Source organism: Carettochelys insculpta, chromosome 4 (assembly GCF_033958435.1).
Source record: "Carettochelys insculpta isolate YL-2023 chromosome 4, ASM3395843v1, whole genome shotgun sequence".
Classification (NCBI taxonomy): domain Eukaryota; kingdom Metazoa; phylum Chordata; order Testudines; family Carettochelyidae; genus Carettochelys; species Carettochelys insculpta.
The window spans coordinates 111,495,504-111,508,761 of NC_134140.1; the positions used below are offsets into that span (position 1 = coordinate 111,495,504).

The 13,258-nt window shown below is 48.5% G+C and overlaps 1 long non-coding RNA gene across 1 annotated transcript in view; it reads right to left on the bottom strand.

Moving 5' to 3' along the window:
• Window positions 1-5,126: 5,126 nt before the first annotated feature.
• The window catches only part of LOC142012750 (uncharacterized), a 72,337-nt gene continuing 64,205 nt past the window's right edge, over window positions 5,127-13,258 (bottom strand). Inside the window, exons 2-3 of the long non-coding RNA XR_012645453.1 lie at window positions 11,020-11,084; window positions 5,127-6,100 (exon numbers count right to left, since the gene is read on the bottom strand). This is a non-coding gene — a long non-coding RNA (uncharacterized LOC142012750). The remainder of the gene's footprint in view (window positions 6,101-11,019; window positions 11,085-13,258) is intronic.

Here is a 13,258-nt window from a genome sequence, read left to right on the forward strand (position 1 = left end):
TTGGACCAGATTTGCAGCAAGGTCAATGAATTGCAGTGGGGGTACTCCCGGGTTGAGGACTTGACCAGCCAACTGGGGGCTTCCCCTCTTCATGCCTATTTTACCCAGAGCTCCGAAGCCTCCTGAGCCCATGGGACACCAGCTCCCCACCTCCTCACGCTCTGTACTCAACACCTCCAAGGAGGAGCCCCAGCCTGAGGAGCTGGGACCGTCGGCCAACCCAACCAGCAGGGCCAGGGCCAGAGCCAGATCCAGCAACAGACAGGTCCAGCGAGGAGGGGGACCTTTTCATAGATCTCCTCTCCCACATCTCCAGCCATGCCTCAGCCAGCTGGACATCCTGCGACCTCGGTGGTAGACTGTCAGCTATGTACCCAACAGGGCACACACCCTGGACCACAGGGTGGGGGCTGAATGCTCACTAGAGGGCCCTCCCACATCCCAGCAGACCCTGGCCAGCCACAGCCCAGCCGGGGCCAGACTGCACAAGGAGGCAGCCCCCAGGGGAACAGGGACCCCCACTGCCACCATGGGCCTCCAGGGCCGCCCCGCCATTGGACAGGGGATGAGGGATGGGGACCTGCCACCCCACTGGGGGACATGGGCCATGGGGCAGGGGTCGGTACTAATGGCCTGTCCCTCTCTTCCCTCCTATTCTTGCAGCTGCGCCATCCGAGGGCTGGGAGAACCTTGCACCCTCCATAGGGCCAGCAGCTCCCCAAGGTGAGGGATGAAAACCGGGTGATGCCCCACTCACAGAGGGGCCAAAGGTGGGTGGCGGAGGACCTCCACCTCGCTGCCTCCGTTCGCTGGCTGGTGGAGGTGGCGGAGCAGTGCCTCCACCTGGAGGAGGGCGGGGCCATCTGAGGGATGTGGAGGGCACCTTCAGGGAGCTCCTAGCCCAGATGCCCCCTCCCGCTGTCTCCCGGGCAGCGTCTCTGGCTGGAGCCCCACCAACCAGCCCCCCCGAGAGGTCCCACTCTCCAGCCCCCCTGAGGAGGCCCCTGCTGGGGCCAATCACCCATTTGGGGCAGAACCCCGGCCCTACCTCCCCATCCTCCCTGCACCCTCCCAGCCCCATTGGGGACCATGGACGGGGGGGCAGGTTCCCAGGTCTGGCGTGGGTCGAGGCCCTCCACCCCTGCCCCACAGTCAGGGCCCCCCCATGCAGGCCACCCATGTCACCCTCCTCCTATAAATAGTTCATCCCCTCCCACCTGTATATAGTTCGCCCCCTCCCACCTGTAAGTAGGTGTACAATAACATTTGGCATAGTTTGAAAACAAATCTTTTGTTATGTTGAATACTAACAGTTTATTTCACCCATCCCTGTGTGCTGTGTGCCCATTGGGGAGGGCTATATACGGGAAGTCAGGGGCAGTGTGTGTGGAGGGTGGGGGCCTGCGTGCGGAAGGTGGTGATGAGGGGGTGCACAGGGTGGAGGGTCATTTGTGCTGCACCCACTAGGGGTAGCTGGTCAGCGCTCACCTGGGCCCCAGGTCAAAGTATTGGTGCAAGGCCTCCTGGACAGACCCCATTCTACTGGGCCTGGCACCTAGGGGCAGCGACTGGCTGGGGGGAGCCTGTGCCAGCCTCGGCTGCCCACTCCTGCACAAAGGCCTCCCCATTGCTCTCCACAATGTCATGGAGCGTGCAGCAGGCACCCACCACCTGGCAGACATTGAGGATGCCCAGCTCCAGGTGTGCTAGGAGGCAGTGTCATCGGCCCTTGAGAAGGCCAAAGGTTCGCTCAGCCACACTGCAGGTGTGGTTGACCTGTGTGTTAAACCACTCCTGGTTGGAAGTGGGGTGGCCCGTATAGGGCCGCATGAGCCAGGGCTGGAGTGGATATGCCGCACTGGTCACCAGGCAGAGGGGTACTGTGGTGTTTCCCAGTGGGATCTCCATCTGGGGGATGTAGGTCCCTGCCTCTACCCAGTGGCACAGGCCCGAATTGTGGAAAACACGCACGTCGTGGGTGCAGGCGGGCCAGCCCACATAGATGTACTGGAACTGACCCCAGCTGTCCACCATGGCCTGCAGGACCATGGAGTTGTGGCCTTTCCCATTTATATATTGTCCTCTGCTCTGCTCAGGGGTGCAGATGGGTATATGGATCCTGTCAAGGGCCCCAACACAATCAGAAACCCAAGTGCAGTGAAGCCTGCAATGGCCACGTCCAGGTTCCTGATGTGGACCACCCTCTGGAGGAGCATTGTGTTGAGGGCATGCACCACCTGCAAGGGGGGAGATGTGCACCCGTGAGGTTGGGTGTTGCGTGCCACACCCCCACCCCCACCCCCGGTCCCACCCCAGGCCTCCAATCCTGGGGCCCCAGCCTCACAGTGCGTTCATGGCCTGGCCCCCCTTACCTCCATCACAACATCCCTGACTGTGGCCTTGCCCACCCCAAATTAGTGTCCCATAGAGCGGTAGCTGTCTGGAGTGGCCAGCTTCCAGACAGTGATTGTGAACCTCTTCTCCACGGGGAGGGCATGCTGCTTCCGGGTGTTCTCATGTCTCAGCATTGGGGACAGCCACTGGCAGAGCTCCAGGAAGGTCTGTCGCTGCATCTGGAAATTCCTGAGCCACCTGCTATCATCCCACTCCTCCATGACCAGGTGCTCCCACCACTCTGAGCTGGTGGGGTAGCTCCAGAGCCAGCGGAACACCTGGGGCAGGGGTGGTGCCAAAGGAGCCAAGGGTCTGGAGGATGCCCCTGGCGGGGTGGGGGGCTCCCCCAGCAGGAGCTGCAGGGCAGCTGCCACTGCTGTGGCCAGCAGGGTGACCACTCCACGGGTGGCAGAAATCAGGGTTTCCAGCTGCTGCTGGTTCACGCTCTGTCCTGTGGGCACTGTGTCTGTGGGGCTGGTAGCAGCTCTGCAGGCCTCATGCTGTGCAGGGTGAGGGTGTTGGAGAGGGGCTCTTTAAAGGGGAGGCTGGCTGTGGCCCCAGAAGGGCTTGTCTGCCCTGCTGCTCTGGCTGCAGCATTTCCTGGCCCCTTCTTTCGAAAGAGGGCATGGGTACTTGTAGACACTCTCTTTCAAAGGGCTCACTGGTCCCTTTTGAAAGAGCAGATGGCCCTTTCACCAGCAGGCATTGATGGCGCCAGCCCCAGCCCCTTTTCCAAAGGGTGTCTTTCAAGTCCTCTTTTTTGGAACGTGCCCTTTCGAGAACACCTTCTAGTGTAGACGTAGCTATAGTGTTGGCCATTTGCTTTAACAGCTCTCGGCAACCTCACAATACAAATGGTTCCAGCACTCCTTTCAAGATCTTTCTCTTAGACTTTAGTGAATCTATCTCCACACTATTTCTGTAGGGCTGGTGGAGGGAGAAACCCTTTGTCTTCATATGCCTAGACCATGGCTTCCCAAACCAGGGGGCATGCTCCCTTGGGAGGGGTGTGGAGAAATTCCCGGGCCGGCATGAGGTGTGCCAGCCCCCCCATTATTCCTCCCACCTGAAGAAAGAGCTGGCCTTTGCTTTTGGCTCTCAGCCCCTGCCATTTTACATGAGGGACCTGGCGCAGCCGCTATAAAAAGGCAGGCAGCTGGTGAAGAGCCAGGTGGAGCTAGCTGCCTCCTGCAAATGTGAGTGAGTATGGGTTGGGGCTGAGGAGGAGGATGGGGTTAGATGGGAGGCTAGTGGTGCCTGGCCTTGCAGGAGGGGAAGGGCTTGGGTAGACAACTCATGGGGCTCAGGTGGCTGGTTTGTGGGACTCACAGGGCTTGGGTGGTTGGCCCCAGCAGTGCAGGTCTCAGGTGGTTTGGGCTGGTTGGTGGGCAGCTGACCCCAGGAGTGTGGGGCTCAGGCAACTTGGGCTGGTGAGTAGGCAGCTGGCCTGGCAGCATGGGGCTAGGGCAGGCCCTCGAGTGGCTGGCCTGCAGCTGGGGCAAACAGCTGCTGGGGGGCCAGCTGTCTCCAACAGCTGGCAGGAGGCTGGCCCTGGCTGTGTGGTGCTTGGGCGGCTCAGGCGGGCAGCTCCGGAAGCATAGGTCTTGGGCGAGCGGCTGGCATGGAGCTCAGGCAGCTGGCCAGCTGGGGCTGCACCAGGCACCTATAAAGGGCCAAGAAAAAATTTTTATGCTTATTTTTAATTTTAAATAACATTTTATGTCAAGTTCTTGTGTTTATTTTCAATTACAAATTGCATTTTTTGTTAAAAGGGTGGTTGGATGATGGAAAGTGGAGGTGGCGGGGGGGGCATGAGGGTTTCTCAAAAATCAAAAGAGGGGCGTGATGCCAAAAAGTTTGGGAACCACTGGCCTAGATGGAATTAAAACATTTTAATGCAAAACACAAACCAAATAGGATATTTTTCACAGCTGACACCAATTGTCACAGTTCTTATGAGAAAGAACCCCGAAGAGGGATCCTCTTGCCCCTTGAGCTTTTGAATACTGGGGCTACGTCTACACGTGCACCCAACTTCGAAATAGCTTATTTCGATGTTGCGACATCGAAATAGGCTATTTCGATGAATAACGTCTACACGTCCTCCAGGGCTGGCAACGTCGATGTTCAACTTCGACGTTGCTCAGCCCAACATCGAAATAGGCACAGCGAGGGAACGTCTACACGCCAAAGTAGCACACATCGAAATAAGGGAGCCAGGCACAGCTGCAGACAGGGTCACGGGGCGGACTCAACAGCAAGTCGCTCTCTTAAAGGGCCCCTCCCAGACACACTTTCATTAAACAGTGCAAGATACACAGAGCCAACAACTAGTTGCAGACCCTGTATATGCAGCACGGACCCCCAGCTGCAGCAGCAGCAGCCAGAAGCCCTGGGCTAAGGGCTGCTGCCCACGGTGACCACAGAGCCCCGCAAGGGCTGGAGAGAGAGTATCTCTCAACCCCCCAGCTGATGGCCGCCATGGAGGACCCCGCTATTTCGATGTTGCGGGACGCGGATCGTCTACACGTCCCTACTTCGATGTTGAACGTCGAAGTAGGGCGCTATTCCCATCCCCTCATGGGGTTAGCGACTTCGACGTCTCGCCGCCTAACGTCGATTTCAACTTCGAAATAGCGCCCAACACGTGTAGACGTGACGGGCGCTATTTCGAAGTTACTGCCGCTACTTCGAAGTAGCGTGCACGTGTAGACGCAGCCTGGGTCAAGCGATTGTATTTGCTGTGTGAAATGTGAAGTACAGATTTAACGTCTCTAGTCCAGCAGCCATGAGTCCTGATCAGTGCTGGATGAGAGAATTTGCCGAATCACGGGAGAGCAATATTGTCTGGCAGCATTACCAACACTTCCACTGTTTACTGGGCTCTTGGCAGACAGGGAGGGGTAAATTAGAATGAAATAAGAGCTCAGAACACTGAGAGTCATGACTGCTGGCTGTAAACAAACTTTACAGGACTCTGGGAAACTTGGCCATGCCCGTGATGAGTGGACATTTGGCTAACTAAAATTATGACAGACCACAGATGTTGCAGGACCAGAGCGGTTCAACTGGTTTCAGGGGATTTAAATAATAATTTTATAACATGATCATTTCTGTATCTGGACACTAAGGAACATGTTAGAGATACAGTAATCCAACATGAAGAAATAAGATTTGCTATGTATGCCTGGGAAACGATCATCTGGAGAAACAAAGTTCTTGAACCAGACTCTGAGCTGCAGGTAGATTCATCCTGCTCCACAGGGTTCCAGCCCAGAGGACCCTAACAGTACGAATGATTCCACCACTAGATCAGCAGGGATCCAGCCAGAACAAACTGGCTTAGATCAAGGCAACACCACACCTGCACTATAGTCTCATGTCCCTGGACTATGACCACCTGTTTTGCGGGTGTCCTCTGTCTCCCTAGTTTAGACAGACAGTGGCAGTTCCAGAAATTCTGTGGTGCCCCGGGTGGCTGGCAGCTCTGGCATAGGAGGGATCCTCTTTGGGTTGCAGCCCCAGCAGTGGGTCGGGGCATCTGCCTCCCGCCGTGGCACCAGCTCAGAGCTGCAGGGCTTTTATACTTCCTATTACTTCCCTCTGCTTCTGGAGGGCGAGTATGGCTGGGTGTCCTGGCTCTGCTGACTGGTGCCTGGATGAGGATTTCTCTCCATCAGTCTCTGAGGGAGGCCCTGCCCCCTCCCTACAAAGATAAAAAAGCAACAGTGTAGAAGTATTTCTAGATCTCTGGCTTTTCTTACCAAAATACTGTGATGGAACCTACTAATGTGTCTCCAAAACACACTTTAGTTCTACTGGTTCCTATTAGAAATTAGCATACATATAAACAGTGATAACATCTATTCAGAACTGGAGGGAGATAGATAACCATTTTGCATTTTTTATACATATGTATAGTCTAGATTTTGAACTGGCTGAAAAAGCTCCTAGTATGTTAAACAAAAAGATGGTAATTCTCTAATCCCTTCTTTTTTGACTGTGTTTACGTCTTTTTAAACCATCTGCTCTGTGTAGCAGAAATCAGTCCTTTGATTTCAATAGTATATTTGTCATTGTTTATGACCTAAATTCAACAGAGTTTGAAAAAGAAGAATGCAGCTTTGATATTCAGATTAGCTTGTGCTATTTGAAATAAATCCACATTCAACCAATTTCAAAATCCTATTAACTCAGAAAGATTTTGGAATTTGTGCTGATCAATTCTTTCTTACCATGCAGGAGCACAAGAATAAATTAAATCCTTCTTCCAGCCAATGAGACAGCAGCTGAAATTCAGGAAATCTATTTTAAATATAGTCTTGTCTCCAGCCAGGCAAATATTACGTGATTCTGCAAGGTATTTCTGCAGACTTCAGTGGAAGTTCTAGCTGAACATCTAAGCCCTAATTTGGCTAGGTGCACAGGCACATGCTGAAAAGTAAGGATTTGCTGAGTCCATTTGAAGTCAGATATTACTGTTGCATTTATATGCTTTGCTAGTTTGGGGCCTTACATTGGTCTTCTAACATTTGAAAGCGCTCTGAACACACTGCAGGACAGGACTGCTTGTTTAGGGTCTGCCCTAGTACCACTTAAGTCAGTGACAAAACTCCCATTTATTTCCATACTGCTAGATGAAGTCCAAACTGCAAGCAACAATAGAAATCTAAACCTACTGCTGTCCTTGTTCAGACAACTCAGGGTTCAGTCAGATATGAGCTATGTATGAAATAAAGAACTTCCATATCTGATCCACAGCCTATTGGGATTCGGGATCCAATCTGCCTCAACGTGTTTAAGTAAATAGTAACACTAACTCATGTGAGTAAGGCAGGCCAGGTTTGACTCACTGTATTGATTTTTACAGACTGAACAGATAGCTCAGCAGTCACTGCATGGGATTTAATGAATTCTTGTGCCACGAAGTTTATTCTGCCAGGCTAAGTCTGGTTATTATCAAATAAATTATTGGTTTAAAGAATAAATTGTGTGAATCTTGTTTTCTTCTTTTACTGATCATGTTCCTTGGTGCGCCTTTTTGTTTTGGTTCAGTATCACAGTTTGGACTTCAGGATTATAACTTATATGTTTTCATATTTCATTGGGACCTAAGAAAAGTTAATAGAAGAGCCTGGTTGCAAGGTAAGTACCTTTTCATTCATAACAAAATTTCTGCAAAGTCTTTAACCATGGTCAAATGGCAAGCATTTCCTCTTATCACTATTCAATTTGAGAGCAATTTATCATATATAAAATTAAAACTCTCCATTTTTCTGACAATATATTTTGATTTACAAAGGCCTTTCGATCTTTTCTTTTCCCTAGGCAATCCATTTTAATTGCTGATATTTTTCTGCACGATCATGCTATCAATATAATCTTCTGGTTAAATTTCTCCACCAGCAAAGATTAGGTTACAGACTCCTTGCATCTCCCTTTAAGATGTGCAATAATAGGGTAGGCTGAAAGAAAAGGCAAAGGCTTTTATCATTGCATGGGGTCTTCTAAGGCCGTGCCAATTTTATGGCAACTCCTCAGAAAAAAATCTAATTTCATGTGGCTTTGGGTGAAAAAGTAAATTTCACTGGATTTCTAAAAATGTGTGGAATTCCCTGAATCCATGAAATCTGTCAGCCATGAAAAAATACGCAGTTCTTTTCGTGAAGTAAATTTTCACTGCAGTCAGCAGAGACCTGGAACAATGATTCCTCAGCTCTCGTCCCCTATGACTCCTCCTCTGCTTAAGATACATTGATGACATCTTTATTTTCCATGTACATCCATTCATTTGATACACACCATGGATTTTGGCCCCTTTCTTCCAATGAGTCTTTCACACTCCTCTGTGGGCACAAAGTGCCCTGACATTCAGGTGATAGAATTCCATGGTTGCCCGGAGGGGTGCTAGAACAATTCGTATAGTGGAGGTGCTGATGACAGCCATTGAACCTAACTGGAATATATAGGGAAACCACTTCAAGTCGGGGGTGCTGCAGGACCCCACAGACCCCTAGTTCCAGCTCCTGTGATTGCTTACTAAGGTAACTGGGTTAGTTGTGAGCCTGGGAAAGAAGGGAAATTTGTGTGTGACTCTGGGGAGTCCATTTTTTACGATGACAGTGCCACCTTATTTTATGCAATACACGACAAACTATATTGGGACCAAGGAATGTGACATATTTAATGTGACATTTTAACATATATAACATTAAGTGACATATTTACTAACCCATGTATCATATTTTGTATGAGATATAAGCAGTGTACTAACAAAGCTATCTTACAATTCAGTCCTACCGGGATGGCCCAGCACAAGGCTTAAGTACCATCCAAGTCCCATTTAAACTTCAAAATAGGATGACTCTAGTGTGGTATCTCAACATCTCTCGTATTTCCTCTGTGTAAGACAGTCCTGTGATTGCTGCATGCTCACCCTGCTCTCTGCCTTAAGAGAGGACCCAGTGCAGTTATGAACCATGCTTTTTCAAGGAGAGAGAGATAGATAAAACAAAACAAAAAAAACAAAGCAAAAGAAAAAAAGAGAAAATAAAGAGAGAGAAAGAAAGAAAAAAAACAATGGTGAAATGAGGTAGGGTTATACCTGAACTTTGTTTTAGGGGTTGCTGAGAAATGACAAATAAGAAACAGCTCTAGATGAATGGAGGGAAGTATGAAGGGAAGGGAGCGTGAGAGATAAATTAGGTTAAATCTACGGAGGGTTTCATAAAGGAGAACAATTTTGGACTCTATATTGAAATGAACGGTGAACCTACTGGTTGACTGAGAAGGGTGATATTTGTTGACCTCCTTTCTACATCTGAGAAAATGGCAGTATTCTAGACAGGCCTCAGAGAAGGGAAATGTAATGGCCAGACTGAGAAAAGATGAAGGTATGTGGGAAGAAATCACCATCATCCAAGTTAAGGCTGTGGTGTACACAGGTTTTGTTGCAGAGGCGGCAACAGGCATAACAGAAGACATGGGAGAAGGAAAGCTGAGAGTGAAGGATGATGCCATGTGACTTTACTCTACATATTGCTTAAATTCAGGCAGCATAAAGATGAATTTTAGGCTATATGTTAGAAGGAACAATATGCCTGTGATGGACTGTGTTGAGAGAGCACAGAGGTATTCTCAGAGTTCAACCCAAGTCAATGAATAAGAACATACGGTGTAAGTGAGATTATAAAAGTGAGAGCGGGACAGTTAGCTTCAATGTACACAACAGAGATTTTTATTACATGTTGCATTGCTTCTTACTACCCACTACCACTTCTTGGGCTTTTACTGGGGTCTGCATTCCCTCAATCTGTTTTGTAATTGCCAAAAACACTTCTGGCATGTGCAACCTTTCCCAAAGGAAGTCCTGCCATTTTTCATTTTATTATTTGTGAGGGAGTATTGTGGAACCTACTAGCATCCCTCACAGGTTCTGCTTCACAACTAGCTTCTTCTCACTGAGGAGAACTAGCTGCAAAATCTACCACAAGTGTGAACCAAAATCAAATCAAAACATGCCCCCGTCACTCCAGCCTTGGGGTTGTAAGGGACTTTGGGATTAATCATCGTATGGCTGGATCCTCAGAACAGCAGTTTATGGTTCCTACTCATGCAACTTTTATAACACATCTGTGAACTGCATATGTGGCTCTGTCTTTCCTAGCAATTTAACTCACTGTGAATCATGAGTTTTCTTAATATGCTTTGCATTCAGAAACTACCTCCTCAGTTGTGCCATTATTGTACCAGTCCATACATTAACTTTGAAGTATAGAACAAAAAAAGAAGTCACATAGCACTTTAAAGACTAACAAATTAATTTATTAGGTGATGCCCTTTCCTGGGACAGACCCACTTTTTCAGATTTGAAGGAGTTAGGACACAGGCTTACATTAAAGCTGTGGCTAACTTTTCAGCTAAAGTGAGCAAAATCCATGATTTCCAGAAGAGGAATTCTCAGCAGAGTCAGTATAGCCCAGAAGCTGGTAGATCATTGGACTGACCAGACGGGGTAGCAATGCAAGGAGAAAATAAAGGGATTCAAGGTGAGCAGCTGGAGGTTCAAAGGAAACCATTCCACGTCTGACATTAACCCCATAGAGCCCTGAGCAAAGAGCCCCATTTCAGGTAGGACTTATCTGTGAAGTCAGGATTGGTGTTGGTCCACAACATGGATATCTTCCAGGACATATGCTGTGTAAGGTGTGGGAAAATGCTCACTACCATGTCACCTGTAAGTTCAAAATAGGAACTCTTTCTACAGCTATTTTTGAATTCTTCACAATATTATTTTACTATGTTGACTTTAGGCATCTGTCTGCTTGGCATCTGTCCTCTTATTTCCCAGAAAAAGGTTGTGTGAAATTTTCTCTCACTTTCTCTACAAACTGAATATTTTGGGACATATTCTACAATCTTTACTTATGTTGAGTGGTTCTCACTCATCAATGTCAAGGTTTCATACTGTCCATATAGTAGTGAACTAATACATTAAATTAAGAATACAGAATATGGATATGTGCAGTACAAGGACATGTACTGGATGATCCTTTAATCTTTTGTGAGTGTGTGTGTGAGAGAGAAAGGTGGATGGATTAGTGTCAGACAATCATACAATCTTACCTCTTAACTCCTTTGTCAGAGTTGCAGGGATGGCATCGCTGAAGAATCACCAGAATTTGGGATACCTGGTTTGCATATAGAAATATACAAATTACAGATACGGTTGTTGATGCTTCCCTTAATGAGAAATTAGGCTGCAACACAGGTATCTTATGTGTGGTCCGTGTCTTTCAAAACAAACAAATGCCGCTGGATTTGATGAACATCTGATATCTTGCTGTTTTCATTTTTCTGATACCTAATTTCATCAGCAACAGTAGCTGGCAAAATCAAATTAATTTAAAAGAAATGAAGCATTTAGTCTGAGCCTGACATTTTCAGGATTCTAGGACATTGCGTTCCCAGATCAATATGTTGATTTAGTAACATAACTTACACTCAGGCAGGCCATGTGACCCCCTAAACCCATCCATCTTTCTGACTAGCATTTGCAAGAGTGCTGTACAAAATCCTTACTAGCATGATTTGAAACAGATTTGACAATTTTTCCATTAGAAACAGTTCATGTGGATTCAAAACCCCTGCAATTAAAAAAAAATTAAACTGTTTTTTCATGAGAATCTCATTTCAACCTCTTACATGATATTCACAGCATATAATGTACAACTTCTCAGTTTTGCAAACATTCAGATCAGATTTATGCATGTCCACACAGGTTTGCAGAAGGAATTGCTGCAGCAGGTTATTGCCCACGTAAAACACACACACATAAATGGTACGTCTCATCCAGGCATACCCTATCTATAGGTTTTGCTTCTGTTTGAATTGTCAGTTGAATTAAGTAAGGTAACAGCTTGGGAAAAGTTGATTTTGACACTCCATATGTATTTTTTCCAGGACACTGTAAAATACTTGCCCATCCCCACCAACTAGACTCAGAGGGAAGTAGCTTTTGGTGTCTGGCAACGGTAATTTTGGAATTAGTCTCTAAGGCCCTGGCCCTCTAGGCAAGGTCAAGTAGTAAGTTGTCCAGGGCTCTGGCCCCAGTTAGGGTAGAGCACCAATCTATGGGCTCAGGCCCTTGGGCAGGGTGGGGCAACAAGCAGTCTAACATCCTGCCTTTGGTGGAAGGCAGACAGTTGATGGCCCCTGGGCCTAAGATGGGGAGGTTACCACCCAGGGAGGTAGGGAGATCCAGGCCCACCCTACACCACCAGCTCCCAGCCCAGAGGGCTAACAGCAGTGGAGGGTTCCATCACAGGGACAATAGGGATCCAGCTAAACCACAATGACCCAGAATCATGCAGTAACAATCACATTACAGTTTGGTGTCCCCAGGCTACTTCCCACACTCCACTCTTGGAGTACCAGCATTTCAGGGTTGTCCTGAGTCTTCTCTGGGTACATGACTAATGGCAGTCCCAGCAACTCATCAGTCTTCTTGGTGGCAACAGATCTGACCCTGCAGGGATCCTCTTTGGGCTCCACCCCACTAGTAGGTGGGTGGCCTCTGTTTAAGTGAGCCGCAGGGCCTGCCTTTTTATACTTCCTGTCCCACCCCTCTGCTTCCTGTGGGACAGACGTGGGTGTTCTGGCTCTGCCCCCAGGGTGGGCAGGGATTCCTCCCTGTCAGTCTCAGAGGGAAGACATTCTCCCTTGCTAAGGACACCAATATTAGTATTTTATCTTAAATTGAGCCCTTAGGTACAGGACTACCAGAAGTAAAATGTAGCAAAAACGCATTAGTGTCAGTACATTAACAGATGGGGCTCTGAACACCTACAGAGAACAGGTCTGATGAGTGAGCAGGTGACATTTTAATTATGATTTTTCAAATCAGAAACTGTACATTAAAAAGTGAAAGCACCCTACACAGAGACACGTGCTCTCTTAGTTCTATTTTAGTCAGTAGTAAATTCTGCCGTTGACTTCAATGGAACAAGGATCATTCTCAGACCACTTAAATTTGCCTATACAGTAAAGCCTCAATTTAACGGACCCTGATATAATGGACTTTGGAAATAATGGACGCGGTCTGCCAGCCCCACTGACCCTCCTCGAAATAAATGCTGGAGACTCACCAGAGCCCCCCCCATGACTGGAGGAACTGACAGAGTGGCTGGGGCCACTGGGGCCAGAGGAGCCGGGGGGGCTGCAGTGGGTCACAGGAGCTCTCCTCCACCAGCCTCGTGTGTGTGGAGCATGTCAGCACCCGGCCGCCGCTGCCTGCAAAGGCACGAAGCAGCAGCCACGGTGTTGGAGGCTGCTGCCTGCTGGCAGGCTAGGGGCAGCCACGCTC